Here is a 14,933-nt window from a genome sequence, read left to right on the forward strand (position 1 = left end):
GGATCGGGCCATATCACTTCTGAATGTGGACGTAAAAGTGTTGCCGAAGGTACTGGCGGGTAGGCTGGAGGAGTGCCTTCCGAAGGTGATAGGGGAGGATCAGACGGGGTTCGTGAAAGGGAGGCAGCTGTTTTCGAACATTAGGAGGGCTTTGAACGTTGTTCTGGCACCGGTGGAAAGAAAGGAAGCAGAGGTAGTTGTGGCATTGGACGCCGAGAAGGCGTTTGATCGGGTAGAATGGGGGTACCTGATGGCAGTGCTGGAGCAATTTGTGATTGGACCAAGGTTTGTGAATTAGGTAAAGCTATTATATAAGGAACCGAAGGCGAGTGTCCGCACAAATAATATCAGTTCCAGATACTTTTCTCTCCACCGTGGGACGAGACAGGGATGTCCTATGTCCCCCCTGCTGTTTGCACTTGCGATTGAGCCATTGGCCATCGCATTGAGAAGTTCGGGAGCATGGAAAGGAATAGTGCGGGGGGGGGGAAATAGAGCATAGGGTGTCCTTATATGCCGACGACTTGCTGCTGTATGTGTCGGAGCCGAGTGCGTCGATAGGAGGAATATTGGAGCTACTGCGGGTATTTGGGTCTTTCACGGGGTACAAGTTGAATATGGACAAGAGTGAGTACTTTGTGGCGTCTCGGCCGGGGGTGGGGCGGGGGTGGGGCAGGGGTGGGGGGGCTGCCATTCCGTAGAGCAGGGACTCATTTTAGGTATCTGGGGGTGCAGGATGCCAGGAAGTGGGGGAGGCTTCGCAGGTACAACATCACTAGTTTGGTGGGGAGAGTGAAAGCCGATCTGGCAAGGTGGGACGGCCTTCCTCTGTCGCTGGCGGGTCGGGTACAGGCGATTAAAATGAATGTGTTGCCGCGATTCCTGTTTATTTTTCAATGCCTACCGATTTTCCTGCCAAAGTCTTTTTCCAGGGAGATTGAGGGAAGGATTACCTCATTCATATGGGGAGGGAAGGTGGCCAGAGTGAGAAAGGTGCTGCTACAGAGGGGAAGGCAGGCAGGGGGTTTGGGTCTCCCGAACCTTTTGTACTACTACTGGGCGGCGAATGTGGAGAAAGTGAGGAGCTGGGTCAGAGGGGTGGATTCTCAGTGGGTCAGAATGGAGGAGAGTTTGTGCAGGGGGTCGGGGCTGAAGGCACTTGCAACGCCGCTCCCGATAGCTCCGGGGAAATATTCAGGGAGTCCGGTAATAATAGCTTCATTGAAAATCTGGAGGCAGTTTCGCCAACAATTCGGGTTGGGTTTAGGGTCAAGGGAAATGCCGATTCGGGGGAACCACAGATTTGAGCCAGGGATGTGGGATGGAAGTTTTCGGAAATGGGAAGAGAAGGGGATTAAGACGCTAAAAGATTTGTTTCTTCGGGGTCGGTTTGCAGGATCGAGGGAGCTGGAAGCGAAGTATGGGCTAGAGCAGGGAGAAGTGTTTAGGTACATGCAGGTTCGGGATTTTGCCAGGAAGGAGTTACAGAGATTCCCAGAGGAACCTGCCTCCACATTGCTGGAGGAGGTGTTGACGACAAGGGGACTGGAGAAGGGGGCAGTGTCAACGGTGTACGGAGCTATTCTGGAAGAGGATAAGACACCACTGGAAGGGATCAAAGCAAAGTGGGAGGAAGAGCTGGGAGAGGTTATAGAGGAGGGGGTCTGGTGTGAGGTGCTCCGGAGAGTGAATGCCTCCACCTCATGTGCGAGGTTGGGGCTGATACAGCTGAAGGTGGTATATAGAGCGCACCTCACGAGGGTGAGGATGAGCCAATTTTTTGAAGGAGTAGAGGATGTGTGTGAGCGTTGCGGGGGGGGGGGGGGGGGGGGGGCGGTGGGGGGGGGGGGGGGGGGGGCGTGAATCACGTTCATATGTTTTGGTCCTGTCCAAAGCTAGTGGAGTACTGGAAGGAGGTGTTTAGGGTAATTTCCAAGGTGGTGCGTGTGAAACTGGACCCGGGTCCCCAGGAGGCCTTTTTCGGGGTGTCGGACCAGCCAGGGTTGGAAACGGGAGCGGAGGCAGATATCATCGCCTTCACCTCATTGATCGCCCGAAGGCGGATCCTGCTGGGATGGAGAGCAGCCTCTCCACCCAGTGCCCTGGCGTGGCGGGGGGACCTGTTGGAATACTTGACCCTTGAGAAAGTTAAGTTCGAACTGACGGGAAGCTCGGAGGGGTTCTACAAATCATGAGCACTCTTTATTGTGCACTTTCAAGAACTGGATAACATCGATCATTAGTTGGGGGGGGGGGGGGGTCTGTGTAGATTAAGGGTGACTACGGGTAATCCCTGATTCCTTTTTGTCATTTGTTTATGTAAACATGTGGGCTGATGTTTGGGGATTGGTGGGCGGATGGGATCATTGTTATTATGGGGATTGACATATCTTGCTGATTATTGTTTATTGTTGATGGGTGTAAATGTGGGAGAAAATGTGAAAAAGGAGAATAAAAATATTATTTTTAAAAAAATACATCACCTGACAGAGGCCACCTGAAGCCCCTCTATATATCAGTCCCCTTTACATATCAGTGTCAATTAATTGATACTTAACATAAATGAGACAACTAATTGCAATGTGTCTGAACCCATTACTTAACAGTGTGGGATGCCATATTGGGAATGAATTTCCCGAGGAAGTCGACCATTCCAAGAAAGCGGAGGACCGCCTTTTTGTCCTCTGGGGTCTTCATGGTGTTTTTCGCTGAGACCTTGTCAGTGTCTGGCCGTACGCCCTCCTGCGAGATGTGGTCACCTAGGAATTTGATCTCCGATTGACCAAATGAGCACTTGGCCCTGTTGAGCGGAAGACCATGTTCATGGATTCTTTGGAATACCTCCTTGAGGTGAGCGATGTGTTCCTGGGGCATTGTGGACCAGGTAATGACATCGTCAACGCACACTCGCACCCCCTCGATGCCCTCTGTTCCATGATTCCCGGATGGGCCGAAGTCCCGCTGCTCGAATGCCTGTCCCGCCGGCGTGGATTAAACCACCTCTCTTACCGGTGGGACAAGGCGGCTCGGGCGGGCTCCGGGGTCCTGGGGGGGGGCGCGGGGCGATCTGGCCTCGGGGGGGGGGGTGCCCCCACGGTGGCCTGGCCCGCGATCGGGGCCCACCGATCCGCGGGCGGGCCTGTGCCGTAGGGGCACTCTTTTCCTTCCACCATGGTGGAGGCGGAAGAGACTCACTCCACAGCGCATGCGCGGGGATGCCGCGAGCGGCCGCTAACGCTCCCGCGAATGCGCCGCCCAGCAATGTCATTTCCGTGCCAGCTGGCGGGGCACCAAAGGCCTCTTCTGCCAGCTGGCGGGGCATAAATCAGTCCGGCGCGGGCCTAGCCCCTCAAGGTTAGGGCTGGGCCTCCCAAGATGCGGAGGATTCCGCACCTTTGGGGCGGCGCGATGCCGGACTGATTAGCGCCGCTTTTGGCGCCGGTCAGCGGACATCGCGCCGATACCGGAGAATTTTGCCCCAGGCTTGTGTGAAGAATTGGATTTCATTGTACACAGTGGGCGGGATTCTCCGATATCGGCGCGATGTCCGCCGACCGGCGCCCAAAACGGCGCAAATCCCACCTGCATCACGCCGCCCCAAACATCGCAAAGTCTCCGGCCCGGAATGGGCTAGCAGCGACATGACGCTATCCTCGCTGGCTCACGTGGTTCACGCCGTGCGGCGAAACGTCGCATAAGACGCGCTGCTCCCCCCACCCGACCAGAAGACCCGACTGGATGGCCACCCGCCGCTCAGCCCCGAGGTTCCAGTCCCGCGACATTGAGGCGCTCCTGGACGCAGTGGAGCAGAGGAGGGAGGCCCTGTATCCCGGACACGGCCGTAGAGTCGCCCCACGCCACAGCCGGCGTCTGTGGAGGGAGGTGGCTGAGGCCGTCAGCGCTGTGGCCCTGACACCACGGACAGGCACCCAGTGCCATAAGAAGATGAACGACCTCGTCAGGGCAGCCAGGGTGAGCCCCCCCTTCACGATATCCATATCCCCCACATCCCCCATATCCCCCCTCCCCCATATCCCACCTCCCCATATCCCCCCTACTCCATATCTCCCCTCCCCATATCTCCCCTCCCCCATATCTCCCCTCCCCCATATCTCCCCTCCCCCATATCCCCCCTCCCCCATATCTCCCCCCTCCCCCATATCCCCCCTCCCCCATATCCCCCCTCCCCCATATCCCCCCTCCCCCATATCCCCCCCTCCCCCATATCCCCCCTCCCCCATATCCCCCCTCCCCCATATCCCCCTCACCCATATCCCCCATATCCCATATCCCCCATATCCCCAAGTGAATCCAGCCCTAACCTTAATTTCTGCAATACACGCGCTACCGATGGCATGCATTCATATACCTGCCTAACACTGTTGCCTTTTACCCCTGCCACCACCACCCCCAGGAGAAGCACGCACACAACACCAGGGAGCATGTGAGGACTGGAGGAGGCCCAGCTGATGAGAGGCCACTGACTGAACATGAGGAAAGGGCCCTGGAACTGGCTGGCGGACCTGAGCACCGGGAGGTTGCTGATGCAGAGGTCGGGGGCCCACCAGCAAGTGAGCCACCGACAGCCCGTCCCCCATATCACCTGATCACTGCCTGCGTGCCTAACCATGCATGCTTCATTGTGTATCGCAGGAGCAAACGTCGAGGCACCCATCCCCACAGTTGAATCCGCCCGCAGGATGCCCCTCGGAGACCACGGGAGACGGAGAGACCCGGACCCTCTGGCATGCGACGCCCGCACGATGCCCCTCGGAGACCACGGGAGACGGAGAGACCCGGACACTCTGGCATGCGACGCATGGGTCTGACTATTGGAGGCTGGCACCTGGCCAGGTGGACCAACTCACTTGCCCTCGCATCCCCCCTCCCCGGCACGCACCTCCCCGTCCCCTTCCCCGGCACGGACCCCCACCCTCCCCGGCACGGACCCCCACCCCCGTCCCCCGCCCCGGCATGCACCTCCCCATCCCCCTCCCCGGCACGGACCCCCCGTCCCCCGTGTCCCTCCCCGGCACAGACCACCATCCCCCCCGTCCCCCTCCACCTCCCCGTCCCCCTCCCCATCTAGGCCAGGACGCCCCAGGAAACGGCCGCCAAAGGAATCCCGTGTCAGAGGGCAGGAATCGCAGGAGTCCACCTCCAGTTCTACTGTACCGTCTGGGGAACCACCTAGGCATAGTCAAAGGGCCCGTAAGGTCAAACAATTAGACACTGAGTAAGTTGGCACGGGTGCAGGGCACAGATGAGTTTTAGGGGCGAGGGCACGTGCATGAACTCCTTTCGTTATTAAAGTCAATGTTACACCTACAGAAGCTGCCTTTGTGCTCTGTCCAATGCGTGCGGGGGTGTCATGTACGTTGAGCGCAAGTGTGTGTGTGAGGGGTGGTCTTACCTCAGCCCCAGGTGAGTCTGCCCCCTTCCCCCTGGGCCGCCATCAACATCCCCCCGGGCAGAGGACGGGACAGTGCGCTGCAGTGTCACAGCGCATGCAGGGATGGTCCGGGTGGATGGTGGTACTGTGGCCATGGGTCAGACATAGTCCAATGATGTGGAGCCAGGAGCTCACCGCAGGGCGGGTTGTCATCATCCTCCATGGCCTGCAATAGACACGCGTCCACCGGCAACAGTGTGAGCCCGGCCCATTGTGCCGCAGGTGGATCGGCAATGGGGGGGTGGTGTGCATGCAGGTGGGGTGGGTGGGCTTGGGGAGGGGGGGTGAGGGTGCTGGGTGGGTGGATGGGTAGGGGGTGTGGGTGGTCGGCTGTTGCCATGGTGTGCGGTCTGTGGCCATACTACCCGATTCCCACGCTCATCTAGTCAGTGAAGTGGGCGTCTATCAGCCTGTCCGGTGCCCGCTGGCCCAGCCGGTAACGGTGGACAGCCACCCGCCCATGTCTAGCCCGTCTGCCCTGACCATTACCCCCATCCCCCTCATCTGGGGAGGACTGCGCCTCTTCCTGCTGCTCCTCCACTCCGCCCTCCTCTGCCTGCGGCACATCGCCCCTCTGCTGGGCTATGTTGTGCAGGACGCAGCACACCACAATGATGCGGCCGACCCTATCTGACCGATACTGGAGGGCGCCCCCAGAGAGGTCCAGGCACCTGAAACGCATCTTCAGCACGCCAAAGCACGTCTCTATCACTCCCCTTGTCGCTACATGGGCATCATTGTAGCGGTTCTCCGCCTCATTGCGTGGCCTCCGTATAGGCGTCATCAGCCACGATCGCAATGGGTAGCCCCTGTCGCCCAGCAACCAGCCCCTCAGCCGGGGATGGCGTCCCTCATACATGCCGGGGATGGATGACCGTGACAACACGTATGAGTCGTGTACACTGCCTGGGTAACGGGCGCAGACGTGCAGGATCATCATGCGGTGGTCGCAGACCACCTGTATGTTCATCGAATAGGTCCCCTTCCTATTGGTGAACACGGCCCTGTTATCTGCAGGTGGCCGCACGGCGACGTGCATCCCATCAATCGCGCCCTGGACCATGGGGAACCCGGCCACGGCAGAGAAGCCCACGGCCCGGGCATCTTGGCTGGCCCGGTCCACAGGGAAGCGGATGTAGCGGTGCGCCATGGCATAAAGGGCATCTGTCACTGCCCGGATGCACCGATGCACCGATGTCTGCGATATGTCGGACAGGTCCCCACTCGGTGCCTGGAATGACCCCGTTGCATAAAAGTTCAGGGCCACCGTAACCTTGACGGACACGGGGAGAGGGTGTCCCCCGCCAGTGCCACACGGTGACAGGTGTGCCTGCAGGTGGCAGATGTGTGCCACGGTTTCCCGCCTCATCCGGAGTCGCCTCCTGCATTCCCGGTCCGTGAGGTCCTGGTATGACTGCTGGGGCCGGTACACACGGGGCGCCCTCGGGTGCCTCCGTTGCCGTGGGGCCGCGACGTCTTCCTCCTCCTCCTCGTCCTGTCGGTCAGGTGTCCCTCCAGCCTGGGCGGCTGCCGCCTGTCCTTCTGCGGCAGCCTGCGCCGCCTCTCTGGCACGCTCCTCCTCCTCCTCCTCATCCAGGGCACCATAGACATTAGCGGCTGCCGCCACGGCGGCCAACATCGCTGGATGATCGGAAAACATGACGGCCTGGTGGGGGGGAGGGGAACGGCGACATGTCATCATTGCCCATATCCCCTCCTCCCCCCAGCCAGGTGGCATGGACCGCATGGGTCCAACTGCTGGAGGCTGGCACCTGGCCAGGTGGACCAACTCACTTGCCCTCGCATCCCCCTCCCCGGCACGGACCCCCCCAACCTCCTCCCCGGCACGGACCCCCCCAACCTCCTCCCCGGCACGGACCCCAACCTCCTTCCCGGCACGGACCCCCCATCCCCCTCCCCGGCACGGACCCTAACCTCCTCCCCGGCACGGACCCCAACCTCCATCCCCGGCACGGACCCCCCCATCCCCCTCCCCGGCACGGACCCCCCCCCCCAATCTCCTCCCCGGCACGGACCCCAACCTCCTCCCCGGCACGGACCCCCCCCCAGCCCCCTCCCCGGCACGGACCCCCCCATCCTCCTCCCCGGCACGGACCCCCCCCATCCCCCTCCCCGGCACGGACTCCCCCATCCCCCTTCCCGGCACGGACCCCCCCATCCCCCTCCCCGGCACAGACCCCCCCCATCCCCCTCCCCGCACCGACCCCCCCCCAACCTCCTCCCCGGCACGGACCCCAACCTCCTCCCCGGCACGGACCCCCCCCAACCTCCTCCCCGGCACGGACCCCCCCCAACCTCCTCCCCGGCAAGGACCCCCCTCCCGGCACTCCCCCGGAGCCCAGCCCACTCTAACCAGCCCCCCCCACCCCCCGCCGCACACACACACACACACACAACCCGAGACAAACATCTCCTCACACATTCAGACTGCGGCCACGCCATCGCCTGCCCAGAGCCAACCCCCCAGGCCATCACTCACCTCCACGCTGGTCGGCGTGAACCTGCAGCACAGGGTCACGCCGATGAAAAGGAGGTTTGATTTACGTCGACGTGAACGGTCATCACGTCGACGGGACTTCGGCCCATCCGGACGGGAGAATATCGGCAGGCTGAAAATTGGCTGCCTTGCGCAGGCCCGTGCCATTCTCCGACGGCAGCGGCGCCATTAACGCCCCGCCGACTTTTCTCTCTTCGGAGACTTCGGCAACCGGCGGGGGCGGGATTCACGGCGGCCAACGGCCATGCTCCGACCCTCTGGGGGTCATAATCTTTATTATTGTCTTCAGTACTACCGCTAGAAGGTTGTCAGGGTCCAGAAAATAATTAAAAGCAAAAGTCAAAAATAACACAAATAGGAAATAAACGTCTGTCGGGTTATCTTGACATCAGCGGAAACAACATGTCAAGGATGAATACCATTTCTCTCTGAATTGTTTTCCAGTATTTTGACCCAGAGGTTATTCATTCAAATCACTCACTAACGGGAAGATACTTATCGTGGATAATAATCACTTATTTTACAACAGAACACCATCAGCACTTGCAATGGAAGTTCCATGCTTGCACATCTGGGGGAGTTGTTGCCATAGATTTATCAAGCTTTTTGTGATTAGCTCTTGTGAACTGTGAGGACAGAAATCAACATTTAAAAATAACATAGTAAATAGTAACAAGTTAGAAAGGTGCAAAGACCAAAAGCTCAATTGTGAAAACAAACATGGCACCGGAATAAAAATCTCAAGAATGTGTCATATCATTAACCACTGATGTCCGTTATTTCTAACAGAAGGGCAGCACGTTAGCACAGTGGTTAGCACTGTTGCTTCACAGCGTCAGGGACCCAGTTCGATTCCCGGCTTGGGTCGCTGTCTTTGCGAAGTTTTCACGTTCTCCCTGTGTCTTCGTTGGTTTCCTCCGGGTGCTCCGGTTTCCTCCCACATGTCCCGAAGGATGTGCTTGTTGGGTGAATTGGTCATTCGGAATTCTCCCTCTGTGTACCCGAACAGGCGCCGAAATGTGGTGACTAGGGGATTTTCACAGTAACTTCATTGCAGTGTTAATGTAAGCCTACTTGTGACACTAATAAAGATTATTATTCTTATTAATTGATTTTAGCATGACCAGTTTTCCTGTAAGCAAGTCTTCCTGTTTTAGTTTTGATGGCGGCATCACCCTTTTTGCAACTGCCATAATTCCAGCAGCCCACAAGATTTGTTCTGCAGTTTTAAATAAGGTGGCAGAAGGATTTTCAGAATATATGTCTGTTGCAAGCACTGGCTTTCTCCTCAATTGAGCCCATAACTTTCACACCTTGTAACCGCCACACCTTCTGAAGGGAATGTAAATCAACCCCTTCTATCCATTGCCCTGCAGGTCATTAACCAGGAGAGACCTCATCATAAATATGTGGGGTAGGATCCTCTGAAAGCTCATGCCGGAATCAGGAAACACGATTGTCGGAGAATCGGTTTTGACCCCGAAATTGTGGTTTTCACACAAAATCACAAATAGCCGGTGCCTCGACAGGGGCGTCTACGCATTCCACTCTGCACGTACAGTAAATGCCGTTGGCATTTCATTAGTGGGCCTGACCCGGTATTCTCCGGGGCCTCCGCGATTCTCCACCTCCACTGGGGGGAATTCCCGGCGGTGAGGTTCACTTATGCTTTTACAAATCGTGAACTAGGCGCCGTGGTTGCTGAGAGAGAGAGTTTGGATATGGAAAGTGTCTAACATCGTCATAGTTTGTTGACAGTGGTGTCGCTGGCCGGGGTCTTCTATCAGGGCCGGGGGAAGTAGCGGAGTGGTGGGGTTGGCCAGGAGGTGGGTAGGAGATGTGGTGTGGGGTGTGGGTGGACGCCCCCCTCCCCCCACTCTCCCGCTTCCCCCTTGAGCAGTGAGGCAGCAGCTCCGGTGCACTTGAGCTGCATGTTGGAAAATGGAAAGGACTACTCACCTCCTCACTTCCCCTTATTAGCCATTTGTATAGAGGAATATTACACGACGCCCGTGTAACTTTTTGCTGGAGAGTTAGGTGACTCCTGGGAGGCTGCTGAATTTGACTTCAATCTCGTTAATGAGATTGAAATTAATGCAAATTAGGTTCAATGGCCTTCAATGTGCCATTTTTGGACACGATCCGGACCTCGCCATCAGGAGCGACCGGGTGAATTGTAAAATAGTTCGTTCTTGGCGCAAATCTCGATTCGTGTATCTCCCGCAATTCGCCCGGTGCACCGATTTGGCGCTGTGGAAATATCACCCCCCCCTGAGTTTTGCTGGACATCAACATGTACAAACCTTCCAGCAGGGGGCACTAGCTTTGTTGCATTCCTTGCAAAAATGAATGCAGAACATACGCATCGACTAAAATTCAAATATTTTCATCAGTTCCACTATAATTAGACTGCAATTCTTCATCAGGACAAAGTTTTAAATAAAGAGTCAAGGGGCGAAATTCTCCGGAAACGGCGCAATGTCCGCCGACTGGCGCCCAAAACGGCGCAAATCAGTCGGGCATCGCGCCGCCCCAAAGGTGCGGAATGCTCCGCATCTTTGGGGGCCGAGCCCCAACCTTAAGCTGGCGGAAAATGGGCGCGATTCTCCACTCCCACGCTGGTTGGGAGAATCGCGTGGGCCGCCAAAATTTCCGGGGACACCGGTCCGACGCCCTCCCGCGATTCTCCCAAGCGGCGGGAGTGGCCCGGTCGAGTTTCGCGGGCCGCAGGCCGGAGAATCGCCGGAGACGCCGAAAATGGCGATTCTCCGGCACCCCCGCTATTCTGAGGCCCGGATGGGCCGAGCGGCCAGGCCAAAACGGCGGGCTCCCCCCGGCGCCGTCCACACCTGGTCGCTGCAGTTGTGAGCGGTGCATGAACGCTGGGGGGGGCGGCCTGTGGGGGGTGGCGAGGGGGGATCCTGCACCGGGCTTCACCTGAAACGTGGGGTAGCCCGCGATCGGTGCCCACCGCAAGATCCGTCCCCCATCTTCTTGTGGGGTGGACTTAGAGAGGACGGCAACCACGCATGCGCCGGTTGGCGCCGGCCAACCCGCGCATGCGCAGATGCCGCCCGTTATGCGGCGCCGGCCGCGTCATCTATGCGGCGCCGCTTTTACGCGGGCGACAAGGCCTGGCGCGTGTAGATGATGCGGCCCCGATCCTGGCCCATTGTCAGGGCCTGAATCGGTCGGGACCAGGGCCGTTCCGTGCCGTCGTGAACCTCGACGGCGTTCAAGACGGCCCCCACGGCACAGGCCTCCCCGTGGATCGGTGGGCCCCGATCGCGGGCCAGGCCACCGTGGGGGCACCCCCCGGGGCCAGATCGCCCCGCGCCCCCCTCTAGGACCCCGGAGCCCGCCCGCGCCGCCGGTAAGGTAGGTGGTTTAATCTACGCCAGCGGGACAGGCATTTTAGCGGCGGGACTTCGGCCCATCCGGGCCGGAGAATCGCGGGGGGGGTGGGCCCGCCAACCGGCGCGGCGCGATTCCCGCCCCTGCCGAATATCCGGTGGTGGAGAATTCGGCAACCGGCGGGGGCGGGATTCACGCCAGCCCCCGGTGATTCTCCGACCCGGCATGGGGTCGGAGAATCTCGCCCCAGATTAAAACTAAAATTTAAATTATTTCTAGCACTGAAACAATAAAACTACTTTTGGAACATATTCGAAATTGAAAAGGATAAGTGTTAATTGTCATCTCGGCTTAAGTTTATTATTATTTCCTAACATTTCTTGTCGTCCTATTAAGGGTGTGAAACAGTGATTGATATTTTGAAACACACACTTTTGAAAAAGAAATACAATGAAAAGACCAGAATAAAAATGTGACAAACAAGAGCTGAATATTCTTTCTCCAAGTTTGAAATTTGAAAATTGCACAAGACATTGCAGCCTGATTTTCTACATTGATTATTAGATTTTGAATTGTGAAGTTCTGTAAAATGGGTAACCGATAGTTATTCAATCGGTAATCAACATTGGACTGGATCTGACAAATCATGTTTCAGCATGCACATATTGGAAAATCAGTTTGAATCTGTAATCCACGTCTAAGGATTGTAGGTTTCCAAATTAATTTCCTTATGGAACCCATAGTAATTGACATTAATTTTGACAAAAGAAATCACAACCAGAATCTCTCCTCAATGCTGCATGAAATGGAATTAATTCCTACTCACAGCGTCACCACAGATGAAGTCAGATACAATGGGGCATTAACAAGATCTATGCTAACAAAACTAACATCATCAGAGGAATAAGCATTGGGAATTACACTAAGTATTTGGTCAATTTTCATTAACCAGAGTTTATATATCACTTAAATGTGCAACTCAAATGTGCCCAAATGTTTTAGGATTAACTAGGGGCTTTACTTGGACAATTCTACAGAGCTATGATCAATGTTCATCTTTACAGTATGTCTTAACAAGATTAAGCTTACAGCTTGCCTTCAAAAGTATCACAGCCAGGTTTTGAGCAATCAGCCTTACCATAAACTCTGCTCTGTAATATGAACATCAAATGTATCACTTCTTCTATAGCTAATGTGGCACTGGGCAGTTCTATTTTCCATTGGGTTACTTGGTTGTGTAAATGTGTCACAGTCCCAGAGAAGCATAGGCTGCTCCCCCTTTTGGGAGAGAGAGCTGACTGTTGGTGATTTAACCTGGGGGAGTTGGCTGGACGGCTGGTTCATGATGCACAGCGATGCCAACTGCGGGGGTTCAATTTCCGTACCAGCTAAGGTTACTCTCAAAGACGCCGCCTTCTCAACCTTGCCCCTCACCTGAGGTGTGGTGACCCTCAGGTTAAATCACTGCCAGTAAGCTCTAAAAAAAATGAGGAGAGCAGCCTATCGTCTTCTGGGACTGTGGCAACATTTTCATTTTTCTTTTACTTGGTTGTTGCTCTGGAGGTGCCGGAGTGAGTCGTTGTCAATGGTTATGCTCTTTGTATTCCAGTCACTTTCCTCATATGGTAGTTCACCTCAGTCATTTTGAAACTCAGGGTCGTGACCCGCAGGTGGGTCGTGGGCAGGTGTCGGGAGGGTCACTGAGTGATCGGTTGAGGCGTTCCCGATGATGGGACGAGTTGGCCAATGGCCGCAACCGGCTTTTAAAAATGCCAGCAGTCCCATGCATGCGTGCCTCCTCAGCCGGATCTAGCAGTGCGCAGGCCCAGAGCCCTTCTGTGGGGCAGGCCGCCTACTCATGATGTCAGCATGCTGTCACAGGACCAGATTTTTAAAAAAAAATCAATGGAATCTTCCTGCCAGAAGGGGCGGCAGAGAGCATGTCACGTGCCCCGTACACTGACGTCACGTGCTCTGGGCCTGAAACCACCGAGGAGAGATTCCTCCATTTTGTAGCTGCCAGCAAGCAACAGGACTGTGTGCAGAACTGAAGATGGATCATTTTGTAATAAAGGAAGAGAGGGTCAGAGACACAAACAGGCCAGGATCTCACAATTCAATCTGCTAGAGAGAGCTTCCCAGGAGAGTCCACAGCAGGACAAAGCAGTGCTAGTGTGAGCTGTGTTCAGAGCTCCAGGGCTTCTGGTGAACAACTCATTAAGTAGAAACTGAATCAGGAACAAAACAGCATAAAGATGATTTCTTGAGGTATGGCTTTGTTAATTTTGCCCATGCAAATCAGGATGCAAATGAAAGTTTAAAACCGTCAAAACTTCAAAGACATTTGAAGACTAAGCATGGCGAGTTCGAGGACAAACGTCTTGATATTTTTCAAAGGGTGCAGTGAGAACTTAAATCATCAGCTGAAACTCTCAGCAGAAATGTAACATTGGCTGACAACGCAAGTGAGATTGTGAGGACCGAGCAGGCTCAGCTGTCACATTAAAGGTGAGCAATAATGGTGGGTCGCGAAGGTCAGCTGGTGTGGGTCCTGAAGGTTGGTTGGCGTGGGTCGTGATGGTCGGAAAGCGTTGTTCCCGAAGGTTGACTGGAGTGGGCCACGAAGGTCGGCTGGCGTGGGTAGCCAAGGTCGGCTGGCATGGTTTGAGAAGGTCGGCTGGCGTGGGTTGCGAAGATTGATCAGTTGGTGGAAGTGGGTGCCGGGAAAAAAAGTGTGAAAAACACTAATTTGGTTGATTGTGCAATTATTTTGAGGTGATTTTCACCTTCCACTGCTTAAAGGCACAAAGTCAGTGGGGTTTCTGTGTTGCCCTGACAAACAATGTGTTGGGAGACCCCAATCACTTTCAGATCTGAGCCTCATTTGAATGTAGCTGGTGAACCGCTGATGCCAAGCTCGACTGCAGCCCACGACTTTTGAGTGGTTGGGAATTTGGATGGCTGCAGTGCTGAGCTGGCGGCTCATGTATTGCAGGACAGCCCTACTGAGAGAGAATTGAGCAGTGTCTAATATTCCTGCTGCTATTTTTTAACAGTTTTAAAATTCACTTATGGGATGTGGGCTTTGCTGGCTAGGCCAGCATTTATTGCCCATCCCTAATGGGGGTGAATTCTCCGTCTCCCCAGCCGCGTGTTCCTGGGCAGCGCACCGTCGCTGGCAGCGGGATTTTCTGTTTCCGCCTCCAGCCAATGGGATTTCCCATTGCAGCCACCCTATGCCGCAGGGAAATCTGTGGGCGGGCGTGCGCAGCCGACAGAACGGAGAATCCCGCCGGTGGAGAATTCACCTCAATATCATAGAGAAATGAATGAATGGCTTGCAGATCAAAGATCTGAGGGGGTTCAAACCCAGCTGTCTGGTTTTCTCTTTCCAGGAATTTACAAATGCTGCTTCCTGTGTCTGAGTCAGCAGGTATGTTGCTCAGGTGAGTGTTAAAGCAGTGTTTGATTTCACAGCCTCTGTTGGGCTGCTCTCTAGCTTCCAGATAGGGGTCTCTCTTCTGGGTGGGTCTCTGGTAGGGGTCCGTTTATTTCGGGGGTCTCTAGGGGGAACGGTTTCTTTAATTAGGAGGTCTCGGGGGGGGGGTC

This window comes from Scyliorhinus torazame, chromosome 21, assembly GCF_047496885.1.
Source record: "Scyliorhinus torazame isolate Kashiwa2021f chromosome 21, sScyTor2.1, whole genome shotgun sequence".
NCBI lineage: Eukaryota > Metazoa > Chordata > Chondrichthyes > Carcharhiniformes > Scyliorhinidae > Scyliorhinus > Scyliorhinus torazame.